Raw genomic sequence first — 13487 nt, 5'->3', positions numbered from 1 at the left:
GCTTCCAAAAATTTAAAGACTTTTCTGATGAGATTGGTGGTTATAGTAATGAATTTGATGTTTAATATTATATATTGAAATTTATCAGTATTTGAAATATCTGCATGACTTGGTGAACTATTTTTTCCCCAAATGGCCATTGCGTGCTTTCACAGAATCACTCATGGTAAAAGATACATGCAAAAGAGACCAATGGATTTTAATGTAACTGAGTAAGAAAATCTCATTGATATGGTTTCAGATTTTAATAGTAACAGAACTTCAAGAAATACATCAAGTTTAACTTAGTATCAAGTAATAGCCACAATTATTTGAAAAGGCCATTAAAATATTCCTTCCCTTTCTAATTCATATCAGTTTGAGCCTGTATTTTCTTTGTAAACTTCAACAAAACAATATATTGCGTGACCGAAAGCAGAAGCAGTTATGAGAATCCAACTGTCTTCTATTGGGCCATCCAGTAACATTTTTTGTAAATATAGGAAGCAATGCCACTCATTTTTTGTTTTGGAAAATGTAGTTATTTTTCATTAAAATATGTTAACATTTACTAAGGTTGTTATTATAATTTTAAATTAATCACTTAAGTATTTTAAATGTCTCAGTTTAAATTTATAATACTGTAAATATCGATACAAGCCATATAAATAAAGCTCTATGGGTGTGAAAAATGGTCCTGAGACCAAAAAGTTTGAGAACCAGAGCACTAGTGTTCAGTTCAGTTCAGTCCTGTTTGGTACTAGTGTTAGTGGTTAGGATTATTGTTCTGCACCAACAAGGATTATACAGTAGGGGGCAGCAGAGGCAGCCAAATGAAGGTATCCCTTTTTTGCCTTTGTTTAGTGAAGGGTATTGTGTGCCGGTTTGTTGGGTGTCATTCATAAAGGAAATCAGTCCTGAATATTCATTGGAAGGACTGATGCTGAAGCTGAAACTCCAGTATTTTGGCCACCTGATGCTGGGAAAGATTGAAGGTGGGAGGAGAAGGGGATGACAGAGGATGAGACGGTTGGATGGCATCACTGACTCGATGGACTTGAGTCTGAGTAAACTCCAGGAGCTGGTGATGGACAGGGAAGCCTGGCATGCTGCAGTCCATGGGATCACAAAGAGTCAGACACAACTGAGTGACTGAACTGAACTGAACTCACACCCTGTACTAGAGATGCGAAAGTAAATCTCACAAGGAGTTCATGGTCCCATGGGTAAGAGCCCCTGACAGTTGGTGGTGGTGGAGCCAACCCAGACACCCCCCACTTGAGAGCATCAGGAGGTACGGGTAGAGATGAGCTTGGCATGATCATGGATATTCTCATCTGCTGGTGGCAAGGCCTGGTGGAAAGAACAGAGCCCACAGGATCTGGGGTCAGAGAGGGCCCTGAACTTCCCTGCACTTTCAAGACTGGAGCCTGAGGGACTTCCCTGGTGGTCCAGTGGTTGAGTCCTGCCTGCCAATTCAGGGATTTGATCCCTGGTTCAGGAAGATCCCACATGCCCTGGAGCAACTAAGCCTGTGCACCACAACTCCTGAAGCTCCCTCACCCTAGAGCTGGTGCTCCGCGGCAAGAGAAGCCTGCACGCCACAAGTGGAGAGTAGCCCCCTGCTCACCGCAACTAGAGAAAGCCCACACAGAGCGATGAAGACTCAGGGCGGCCAGAAATATTAATAAATAAAGAAGAGCCTGGAGCCTGTGCACGGATCCAGGAGAACGAGAAGGGGGCCTGGTGTCATTTCTTACTTGACACAAGCATCCCCCGAAGCCGCCCCCAACCCACAGATTTCCGGCTTCCATCTCAGGCAAGTGTTTTCCTCACTTCTCACATCAAGGCTCCCGGCTTCATGCCACTCCCTTGGCTGCTCCATTTGGCCCTCACCTTGCCCCCTGCTTCACGTGAGACCCTAGCCCTGACCTTCCTCAGCTGCCCCACCCTGACTCGGGTCCTCCCAGTCCCAGAAGTAAAGGAAAGCTGCCTCTCCTGCATCTCAGGCCACTGCCTGCCTCGCTACCCTTACCCGTTACCTCCTCCTTGCATCTCTAAAAGCCTCCATCCCTGCCTCCTCCTCCAGCTGCTACCCAAGTATGCACCCTCCACAGCTACCCTGGGAGGGTGCCCACACCAACTTCAAACACACCCCTCCTCCTGTCTCAGTTCCCACCCCGACCCCCACCCTGGACCACCCTCAGTCCCAGCCACTGACCGCAGGATGCTTCCTTCTGGCCCTGCTAACCTCTCCCTTCTGCTCACTCTCCTCTCAGTGTTTGATTCCCCCGTTCCCTCCTCCCTTCTCTGACCAGTCCCTCTCTGGCTCTTTCCTGGGCCCCATTCCCTGCCCAACCCTCTCGCCGTGAGTTTCACACTCCTTCCGTGGGGCCGCTGACCCTCTCCTCCCTGTCTCAGGCTGTAACCTCGGGCCCAGCCCCTCTCCTGAGCTCTGGATCCCTCTCACGCTCTCTCTCCTTTGCCCTTCAGAGACACCATCAGTGGCCTGCCTCTCCCCCCTTTCCCCAAAGTGTTCCTGACCTCCCACCCCTGCCCCACAACAGGGGCCCAAATCGGACCCTCCTCTCTCCTTGTCACCCGGACTCTCAAAACAGTCCCCAGCCAGCCTCCTTGCTTCCATCTCTTCTCCAGACAGTGACCAGTGCAAGCTCGGAAGAGCAAACTCGATCTTGTTACCCCCGCTTAGACCCTCCCCAGGGATCCCCTCTGCCCTCAGCAGAGAAACCAAACTCAGTGACAAATGTGACAAGTCCCCCTGCCGCCTCTCCTTCCATCTGCTTCAGCTTCAAGGGGCCACTCTTCTCATCTCCACTTCACTCATGGAGAAGCCTAGACATAGAGTGGGTGATGCCCAGGCCAGGATGCGTGTCTGGCTCCGGCGGAGTCTGTTGCTTCAGGCCTCAAGTGCCCTATGTCCAACTTCACCTCCAGTTCTGGCACCGGACTTTGTCCCTCTCGCCCATTCTCCACTCAATACACCTTTGGATCCAGTCCCAACGTCCGTTCAGCCCAGCCAGGGCCTGGATACAAGGCCCTGCCCATGGGACCTGGGCCCCTCCTTGACCACCTTTGGCAATTAATTGGGCCATAAACTTTCCTCAACAAGTCAGAGAATTTTCTCTAGATCTGGCAATGATCTTAGGTTCAACATATTCACTATCATATCAGATACTGAGCATAACAAGGCAGGCCATTCAGTGTAATACAGGCTCTGCTGTTATTCAATCACTAAGTCGTGTCCAATCCTTTTTCACCCCATGGACTGTAGCCCACCAGGATCCTCTGTCCATGGGATTTCCCAGGCAAGAATACTGGAATGGGTCGCCATTTCCTTCTCCAGGAAATCTTCCCAACCCAGGGATCGAACTGGCATCTCCTGCATTGTCAGGCGGATTATTTACCACTGAGGATAGGATGGTTAGATAATATCACCAACTCAACGGAGATGAATCTGAGCAGACTCCGGGAGATAGTGAAGGACAGGGGAGCCTGACATGCTACAGTCCATGGGGTTGCAAAGAGTTAGACATGACTCAGCGACTGAACAACAACAACGTTTCTTCCTGTATGTCAGGGTGGGGGTGGCCCTAGCCCCTGCCGTCTCACTATAAGTGAGACTTTCGATATAAGTCGACTGATGCCATAGGGCCACTGAGGGCACCGGAAGGCTGGGGAAGAGGAGCAGCAGGCACGGCTGGGGGCCAGCTGGGTGTTCACAGGCTGGGAGGAGTGACATTCCCCCTCTGCTAATGTTCTGGTGCCCTCTGGATATAAAGGCCAAACTCACAGCCCCACCTAACACGGCCTCTGCTGGCCCCTCCAGCTCCATCCTGTTTATCAGACACTCACAGTGAGGCTTATCATGTACCAACACTACCCTAAGCTTTGATAGAAGTTAACTCTTTTTAATCCCAGATAGACTACAATGTAGGTAGTTGTATAAGCCTCACTGTACAGATGCGGGACCGGGGCGCAGAGCAATGGTGAGTTGGTGATGGCAGAGCCGGACTTCAAACCCTGGCCATGTGGGTCCAGAGTCTGTGCTCTAGCTGTGCCCTCAATTTCTTCCTTCCTGTGTCATTCCTGCTCCTCCAAACGCACTGAACTCCTCACCCATCACCTGTTAGTTTCCACTTTCATGCTTTTGGGCTCAACGTCCCCTCTACCTCAAGTGTCACCTTCTCAGTGAACCCACCTCAAACCCCCTGCTCCCCTCGCCCCCACTGAATCACGCAACCTCCTCCACGGTCAAGGCACACTCTGTACACGTGGCTACTACAGACAGCCTGGGACTGGGATTCCTTGATGTTCAGGCGGTCCCTCCCTGACTGTCATATCCCTGGATGCCCAATATTTCATCTGAGACTTCATCCAGCCTAAGAATTATTGGTAAGAGACTTGCCTGGCTGTTCAGCGGTTAAAGCTCTGTGCTTCCAATGCAGGGGTTTGGGGTTTGATCCCTGGTTGGGGAACTAAGATCCCAGATGATGCATGGTGTGGCCAAAAAAATTAAATAAAATAGGAATAATACATAAATATATTAATACATAAATAGGAAAAAATAAGTAAAATTTTATTTTTAGTACTCTTTCTTTCTTTTTAGGAAGAACTATTGGTAAATGTGGAATGAGCACAGGCAGGGGGCACAGAGAAACAAGATTCCATTCTTTGCCCTCTAGAAGCTCACACTCCAGTGAGAAAACCGACCCATAAACAGCCAACATCTAAGTAGATCAGAGCCCCAGGAGAGGCACAAAGAGCCTGCAGCATCACCAGCTCCGTTTGATGATGCTGTGCTCCCCGCTAGGGGAGTCGGGCAGGCTTCTCAGAGAGGTCAACTTGCGTCCTGGGCCTTGGGGGATGAAGCAAAGTCCAGTGGCCAAGTGGGGCGCGTGCAGGCGGGAGACCTGGGGAAAGGGTTCCAGGCTGGCAGAGGCAGGAAAGCAGGATGTATTGTGAGCGTGAACTAGTTCAGCTGAGCCTGCTGATCCCACACCAGACAGTGAGCTGCAGGAGGGTGGTGTCTCCCCGAACCAAGCGCAGTGCCTGCACACGGTGGGCGCACAGGAGCGGTGTACTGAAAGCAGGTCTCATGGGGCACCCTACCAAGGGGAAAAATGTGGAATTTTTAATGTAAATGTAAGCATCAAAGTGAATGTTTATTTGTATTGCAACTGGGAAGGCGCTTGCAACACAGTTGAAACTGCAGAAGAAAGTAAAGTTCAGAAGAATGTGGGAAGGGGGACTTCCCTGGCAGTCCAGTGGTTAAGAGGCAGGGGGCACAGTTCGACCCCTGGTCGGGGAACTAAGATCCTGCATGCCAAAAGACACAGCCGAAAAAAAGAAGAGTGTGAGGAGGGTGAAGTCCTTGGAGCAGGCACCAGGCTGACAAGGCTCTCCTTTCCTGTCAGCCCCGGGGGCTCAGATTCAATCACCCTCAGACAAGCCACCGTGACTGTGACCGTGCCTCTGTCACGTGTCGTGAGCCTCTCTGGCTGCAGAAAGGCCTGATTCTCCTGGGTCGGGAGACTTCCTCCCCGGAGAGGGGAGTTAGAGGGCAACTGTGGGCGTCTGAGTCCTGTGTGCTGCGCCCCTCCTGCTGACCTTGGGCACTTGTCTCTGGGGCCTCAAGGATCATGGAGGGTCTGTGCTGAAAGCCTCCTTTTCATGCAGGCATTCTGCTCATCTGACCCCACTCTGGAGACTCTCACAGCAGGGGCGGCCAGAGAACAGCTTTGTGAGAGCCTCATTCATCTCCCAATGCTGAGGTCTCACAAGGGTGCCAGGCTCTCTGCTGGGTGCTGGTGCATGGGGGCACACAGCCTCAGAGGTACTGCTGACGCAGTGGGTCCAACTAGACATGAAATACCTGATTACGCAGCCTTCAAGCCAAGCCATTCCAGACTGAAGGTGGACTTCCTATGAGCATCCAAGGAAGGCTTCTCAGAGGAGGAGACTCTTGATTTGAAAGACTGAGCATTCATTCAACAATTATTTACTGAGCACATACTACGTGCCAGACTATACTAGGCTCTGGGAATACAGCAACGAGGAGGACAGATGGGCATTTGCCCCAAAGCTTCTTCCCTTCAGGTCAGCAGGGAAATAGGAATTAACTCAGGAGGAAGGGAGAACATGGCTCCCAGACAAGCAGGAGCAACCACATGAAGGGAGAGACGTATCCTGCTTATAGATGAAGCTGAGAGAAGTGTGGTGTGAGGGGAGAGGGGAGTGATTGGGAGGTAAAGCCGGTGGGGTTGGCAGAGAGCAGCAACAGAGGGACCAGAACACCAGGCTAGGGAACTAGGTCTTGATCATGCTGGCAACTGGGAACCACAGAAGGTTCTGAGCAGAGGGAGCAGTCACAAGGTTTCTTAGCAAAATAGCTTGCAAACCCTCCAGCCACAGCCACCAGTGTTAGCTTCCTGGGGCCAACCTCCCCACCCCCTACCCCTGGGCCTGGCTAGGAGAGAACACCTGCTTCTCCCCCCGCCCCTCACTTCCACACACAGCTTGGACTTCAGCCTCTGCTCACCCTTTTCCTTGTTCCTCCAGCCAGACTCTAAGGTGTACTCTGAAGAGGGATGGGGCAGAGCTCTGGGTCCAGGCCTCACAGAGGACTCCAACTCTTCATACCATCTGCCTCTTGTGGGCTTTAAATGTTTTCATGGTATCTGGCTTCCCTATCTGTCTTTCCCATATCAAGACCTGGCTTTAAAACATCCCAGGACTCCCCTCTGATAACCAGTGAGAGAAGAATCAGGGGCTTCAGGGCTGGGGCCTCAGCAAAAACCTGTTGGGTTCAGGGCCAGAAGCAAGACTCTAATAGAGTTCTTGGCCCTTAGAAAAAAAGTCTGGGGAATTCCCTGGTGGTCCAGGGTTATGCTTTAGTGCTTTCACTGTGGGGGTCTGGCCTTGATCCCTGGTTGGGGAACTGAGATCACAGTGCAGCCAAAGAAAGAGAAAAAAAGGAAAAAGTATTCTCCTGCTCCTGTCTAGCTCCATCTGCTTCTTCCATCCATTCTCCTGCTCCTTCTCTACGAGCACCAACTACCCTGAACTTGTCTGGATTCAACAGAGCAGTGCTCTCCCCCACTTCCAGCATTTAGTCCAGGCTGGCCTTTACAAAGATGGAGCACTGTCCGTTCCCCAGGGTTCCCTCCTAAGCTGCTGCTGCTACTGCTGCTAAGTCGCTTCAGTCGTGTCCAACTCTGTGCGACCCCATAGACCTCAGCCCATGAGGCTCCCCCGTCCCTGGGATTCTCCAGGCAAGAACACTGGAGTGGGTTGCCATTTCCTTCTCCAATGCATGAAAGTGAAAAGTGAAAGTGAAGTTGCTCAGTCGTGTCCAACTCTTAGCGACCCCATGGACTGCAGCCTACCAGGCTCTATTTCTGGGCTGAGTCTGCTTGTCACTCCCTGAGGGAAACCTCTCCTAATCCCCTCAGAATAGGCAAGGGATCCCCAGAGGAGTTCTTTCAGACTCCATGCTTTTGCACATGCTATTTCCTCTGCCAGAAGACCTTCCCTCCATCCTCTGAAGCCTGCTGCCTGTCCAGTCCTTGCTAAATAGCAACATCTTTATTTCCCTTTTACAGTTGAGGCACCAGAGGCTCAAGAGGTATCAAGTAACCTGTTTAGAGCCACATAGCTTTGCCCTAGAATGTGACAGTGATGAGTGGAAGGAATCCTGTGCCAGCTATATGGTCTTGGGAACATCACTTGGTGACATCTCTCTGCCTTTGTGGCCTCATCAGTGAAATGGCGTACCTACAGCACAAGGTTGGTGGTGAAGCTTACAGAAAACCTGTACTCTGTAGCCTCCATCCTTTCCCTCCCCAGGCCAATTAATGGCTTTTACATGGCCCCTGCTGGACGTTCAACACTCAGTCAATTATACATCAAAACCCTGCAAGACCAGCTCTGTGCCTCGCCCTGTACGGGGAACCTAGTGCCCAGAGATAAGTCAGACACAGCTCCAACTCCAAGGCTCTGGGGGATGGATGGGGTGGGAGCACAGGTCAGAAACAGTACTACTGAGATGTCTGTGTGCTGTCCCTACCTAACCTCTGCTTTTAGCTTCTTATTTTTAAAACTAACAACGACGCCCCCCATTCCGTCCCCCTCCCCCGCAGATGGGCTCTGGGAAGGAGGAAATGTTAAAGAAAGACCCGCTCTTTATTTTCAAAAACTTATTTTTCATTGCTTCCAGAAACCTGAATATTTCACGGTATCCAAGTTCATCTCACGCTGAGCCTTAGAAGCCAGAGAGGGAGAAGGATGCTGTGAAGCTGTATCCCACCAGTCTCGAGGGCTTCACTATTCCTGAGGACTCCACTCGCCCCAGGCTAACTACCCTAGTTTCCATCCTGTTCCTTTTCCCACCCCGACCCCTGTTCCTACCCCTTGACTGTCCTACTCTCGGTCTCAGATAAACCAGCGCTGCCCACTCCTACTTCCATCCGGGTCCCCAGGTTCCCCTCTCCCTCAGCTCAGCTCTTTTAAACCCCACCGTGCCCTCCCTTGTCCAGTCTGCTGCTGCACCTCTCCGCTTCGGCCCCGCCCTCTCCGAGGTAGAGTCCACGTTCGGCTGAGTTCCGCTCTTTTCCCGCTCTCGGATTGGCTCCAGCTGCCCGACGGCGCGGGACCTGAGCCGGGTGGGGGTAGGGGCGGAATCTGGAGCTCGCCCCGCCCCTTGCTTGTAGCTCGGGTGGGCGGGGCCTCATACTGGTCCCGCCCCTACTCGGGAGGGGCCGTGCTGGCAGGCGCTCGGGCACTGAGCGGCGCTACCCCGGCTCTGCTCAGCTCCGGCTCAGACTGCAGCTCCAGTGGGGGTGGGCGGCGGGGATGACAGCGGCGGTGGCGGCGGCTGCGGCGCGGGACTGAGCGAGCAGCGAGCGAGCCGAGGAAAGAGGAGGAAGTATAGCCGCGGCCCGGAGCTCTGGAGTCAGCTGCCGCGCCGTGGACCGCCCCATATTGCAGAGCCAGACGAGTCCGGACCTAGAAAGACTTCCCCGCAGGCTCCGGCCGCCGCGGCTCCGCGCTCCTCGCCGGCGCCCTGCCCTGCCCCGCCTGCCCCAGCCCGGGGTTCCGGCGGGACGCTCCCTGCTCCGCCGTCCGGGGCGTGTAGCCCGGACGCCCCGAGCCCCCGACCCAGATCCAGTGCACCGGGACGGGACGCTCCTCGCCCACCATACGGCTCCAGGGTTACGAGCTCGCTCGCAGCCTTTCTGTAGTGTGTGTCGGAGCCCCCAGCCCTCCTGCCAGGGTTAAGGCGGGGTGCACCCCAACCCCCTGATTGAGTGCAAAGGAGTCCGGACGCCTCCAGACTCTGGTTCCCCGAAACCCGGACCTTCTGCCTCCTCTGATACGGTACTTCGGACTTGGGATCCGTGCGAAAGTCCAGGAAGCCCCGGCCTGGTCCAGATCCCTGTGAGGGGTCCCAGGAGGGCTGGACAGTCAGACTGAGCCAGACTGGGTTGGTGCTGCGAGTCGAAGCTGCCACCTTCCTGCCGCCCAGACGAGGGGGCTGAACGCTTGCCCCGAAGAGAACACAAGAGAGAGCCGAGAGCTGCAGGTGAGAGCCCGGATGCCGAGCAAAGGCGGCCTCCGACCCCATCCTGGCAGCTCCGGGGCCACCTGCGGGTGTGCAAGGGGCGTAAGCTGCAGCTGGAACTGGCTAGGAGTGGGGCGCGGGAAAGGGAGGAGAAAAGGGGAGAAAACGGGCACTTATTGAGCGCCCATTGTGTGCGGGTCCGCGCCCCACCCTTGCGCAAAGGATCCCTCAAATGGCTCACTCCCACTGCGTGTGATGAAAGGTGTTGTGTGCTGTTAAGAGCGCTTACAGATGGGGAAACTGAGGTTCATCAGGGTTGATTGACCCTGCTCTTTTTTAGCCTGGTGCTGAGACTGGGGAGGAGTGTTAGGCTGGAGAGGGAGAGGAGCAGAGAATGGAGAGGAAAAGAAAGGAAGTGCATAGCTGCCAGGCAGGAGGTGGGGGGGAGGGGTCAAGGTGGGGCCACCGGGCCAGCGGAGAGCTGATCCTCAGGCTGGGAGGTGGTCTCTCCTGGCCTCTTTCCCTCCCACCCCGCTGTCATGTCACCTCCCAGGAAAGGTGACCCAGAGTTGAGAGCAGAATTGGGAAGCTTACCAGTTTCACAGCTTCCCTCCCTGACAACTGCCCCGTCCCCTGTGTGCCAGGATCCAGCGTCTCTAAGAGGCTAGGAGGTCCTGAGACGCTGCTTATCTGCTAGGAGAACACACCATAGAGGTCCCCAAGTCAAAGCCTATCAGAGCTGAAGGAGATGAGGCCCTCAGCACTCACCCGGGGCACATGCTTAACATTGGAAAGGGGGACACTGAGGCCTGGGGACAAGGGGGTACCAATTGTTGAGGTCCTAAAGCAAGTGACAGGTTGAGCCAGAATTACACTTGAGAAAAACCTTTGCAAACATCCTGCAAGGCATCCACTCCGCTTCCCTGGTTAGCGTCTTCTGGATGGGTGGCTGGGGTTTTCCCACCCCTGATGTAAGGTCTCAGTGACCACATATGAGGCTGTTGTGAGAATCCATGTGGTTGGTGCTGGGGCTTGAGACAGACCAGCAGCCCCACAGCCTCTGGCCCAGACCTGACGTCTGACCGCAGCCTCTCCGAGTCAGGGGAACCTGCAAGACACCTCTGGTCCGTGAGGGCAGGGGTTTGCACAGGTTCCCAGGGTTGGGGCTGCCGGGGCGAAGGGCACAGTCCCAGGGGCCGGATTCCCAGGCAGGGGTCCTGTTGCCTCCTGGGGTTGTGCATGGAGAGGGATGTTGTGAAAGAGTGCTTGGCGTGGACTCCGTGGGCTCTTGTTCTTGGTAGGGAGGGAACGTAGCCTCAATAAGAGCCCTGGTGGCCTTGGCTGGGACTAGTTAACCCCTGCTGTGCCCAGCTTCCTAGAGTTGAGGGGAAACCACCTTGGAAAGCCCCTGGGAGGTAGGGGAGGGTGGAGCGGTCAGCTGAAGACAGGAAGCTCTCAGTCTCTGAGGGTGAGTGTTTAGGGGAACTGGAAGAGAAAGTGATTGGAGGGGCTTGGGATTCCCAGCCCCTACCTTCCCTGGGGGTTTAAATGCTCATAATAATCCCGCATCTAAACAAAGCTCCTCTTTGGTGAGATAATCTCACGCCTGTGATCTCATTTCATGGTGGAGTAGAAAGGATCTGGAACACAGAGTGAGGCAGAAGAGGCTGGGGTGCCCCCCAGGGGCCTCTTGGATGCATCCGTGGCTCCACGCCTCACCTGTAAACTGGAGTCAAGGCAGGTGATATGTTACCTGCTCAGAGAATAGGGCCCTCTCTTCCAGCCGACTGTGAAGTGCTAAAGAGTGGTGTTTGCCGAGACAGGGCTTGTTGCTAATGGCTACCTTGTGTGGGAAACTGAGGCTCAGAGAGGTCAAACCATCTGCACAGAGCCTTTGAGTTTGCTTCAGGAACTGAGTGCTGACTGCGTACCAGATGCCCTGGAAGGTGTCCGGATGGAGAAGGGATTGTGGGGACTAGCACTCAATGGGGCGGGCTGAGTGCACGGGCAGACAGCAGTGAGTCACACCAGGCAGCAGAAATCTGCTCTGATTCCTCCCACTGGCCATGTGGTGTTGGGCAAGTCACTTCACTCCTCTGAGCCCCAGCTGCTTCTCTGTGAATTAGAACTCCTCTTTTACAAGGTTGTTGTGAGGTTTAAATGAGATATAAATATACAGCACGTGGCCAGATAGCTATCTCCTTCCCTGTAAGAAAAGGAAGCTTGAATTTTTGACCAGGAAAGCCAGAGAAATTCTCAGACTTGCCTTGGGTAGGAATGGAGGCTACTGTTGCAGGTTCACAGACCTGGATTTGCTCAGCTGTAAGGGTCAGGCACCTCTGGGCCACCGCCTTCATCCTATAACCCTTTTGAATCTGCTTGGGGGCCCTGGCAAAGGGGGCTTTGGGTTCTGACCCCTCACCTCAGGGCTGGTGGCTCCCTTCAGGGTCGGGGGGAGTGGGTGTTCATTCCCTCTGTCCCATTGTCTGGCCTCCCTAGCCACAAAGGTGCAGTAAATAATTTATGGCTACCCTTGCTGGGAGGCAGCTTGGAGAAATTGATTGCTCTGTGTTCAGCTGGGTTTCTGAACCCCACCAGAGGATGCAGGTTGTCCCTGTCAGTGCTAGATCAAGTCTTAGATACGGCAGAAAGGGGCGACAGGAAAAGAGTGCCCTGTTATCAACTCCAGCTCTCTTAAAGGGAGCAAGGTGGGCCTGCAGGAAACAATGGAAACCAAGCTAGACGAACAAGTATCAAGCTGTTGGGCCCCTGATGCCAAATGGGTCAGGAGGGGTGGCTGGGAGAGGCTCTTGGGGACCAGAGTAACCCAGAAGGCTTTATCAAGGAGAAAGGTGTCTAGACAGGGGCTAGAGGCAACTTGCTGTAGAGAATAGCAGTCCTAACATCAGCTCAAGGTTGAATTCTGGCTGTGCCACTTACTTATTGTGTGACTGTGAGCAAGGCACCTGCCCAGCCAGGCCTCTGCTCCCTCCTCTGTAAAATGAGGTTAGCTACAGGTAACTGTGAGGTCATATACATAAAGATAGCCTGATAGGCATTTAATGAAAGAGTGCCTCACTGTGAATGTGAGCCACAAGGTGGTCTAATGGCGAGAAAGATGAGCCGGTGTAATAAGCAGGGAGGTGGGGAGAACTTAGAGTGGTGATGAATCTGTGGAGTCAGAGAGGGGTGTGAATAAGTGGAGTGGGTGGCCAGACGGTGGAGACCCTTGAATGCCAGACAGGATTCACACTGCAGAAAGCATTACAGGGCCCCATTGAGAACCCTCTGTGACTCCTTCTTACCAGTAAGATGGAGACTAGACCTCTTCGTGCATTCAAGGTCTTGCCCACCAAAGCCACTGCATGGACCCCTGGTCATTGCTCACCACTGTTTCCTAAACACATCGTGTGTGGCCCCTTTGTTTATGGGGTTCCTCCCATCATCCATGGGCTTCCCTGATAGCTCAAATGGTAGAGAATCTGCCTGCAACGCAAGAGACCCAGGTTTGATCCCTGAGTCAGGAAGATCCCCTGGAGAAGGGAATGGCAATCCACTCCAGTATTCTTGCCCGGAGAAGTTCATGGCCAGACCATGGGGTCGCAGAGAGTCAGACACTGAGTAACTAACACTTTCACTTTTCTTCCCCATTACCCATACCATCCTCTGCTCTGCCCACTTCCCCATCAGTCAAGACCCAATTCAGAACATAAATTCCCCCCACCCACTCACCCCCCACCGAGAAACATTCCTGGATTACCCAAGCCTCTGGTCACACTGCCTCTAAATCTTTCACACTTCATAGTAATAGTATAAACAATTCCTACCATTGCATCCCACTTTACAGTTGGTAATATGCATCCACATACTCATTTACTACTACTGTGATGGTGATATGAGCAATTGCTAATGCTCTTGAGTACTTGTT

General features: G+C 53.3%; 1 protein-coding gene across 16 annotated transcripts in view; it reads left to right on the top strand.

Annotated features, from left to right (window-relative positions):
• The first annotated feature begins 8817 nt into the window (after positions 1-8817).
• GDPD5 (glycerophosphodiester phosphodiesterase domain containing 5) overlaps positions 8818-13487 on the top strand; it is an 88224-nt gene continuing 83554 nt past the window's right edge. For all 16 annotated transcript variants that reach the window (XM_042233260.1, XM_042233254.1, XM_042233256.1 and 13 more), the window contains exon 1: positions 8818-9580. The gene's annotated coding sequence lies outside the window, so the exon portion shown is untranslated. The remainder of the gene's footprint in view (positions 9581-13487) is intronic.

This window comes from Ovis aries, chromosome 15 (assembly GCF_016772045.2).
Source record: "Ovis aries strain OAR_USU_Benz2616 breed Rambouillet chromosome 15, ARS-UI_Ramb_v3.0, whole genome shotgun sequence".
Lineage (NCBI taxonomy): Eukaryota > Metazoa > Chordata > Mammalia > Artiodactyla > Bovidae > Ovis > Ovis aries.
Note: the sequence above shows the minus strand (reverse complement) of the source record. Positions and strands in the feature narration are given on the sequence as shown.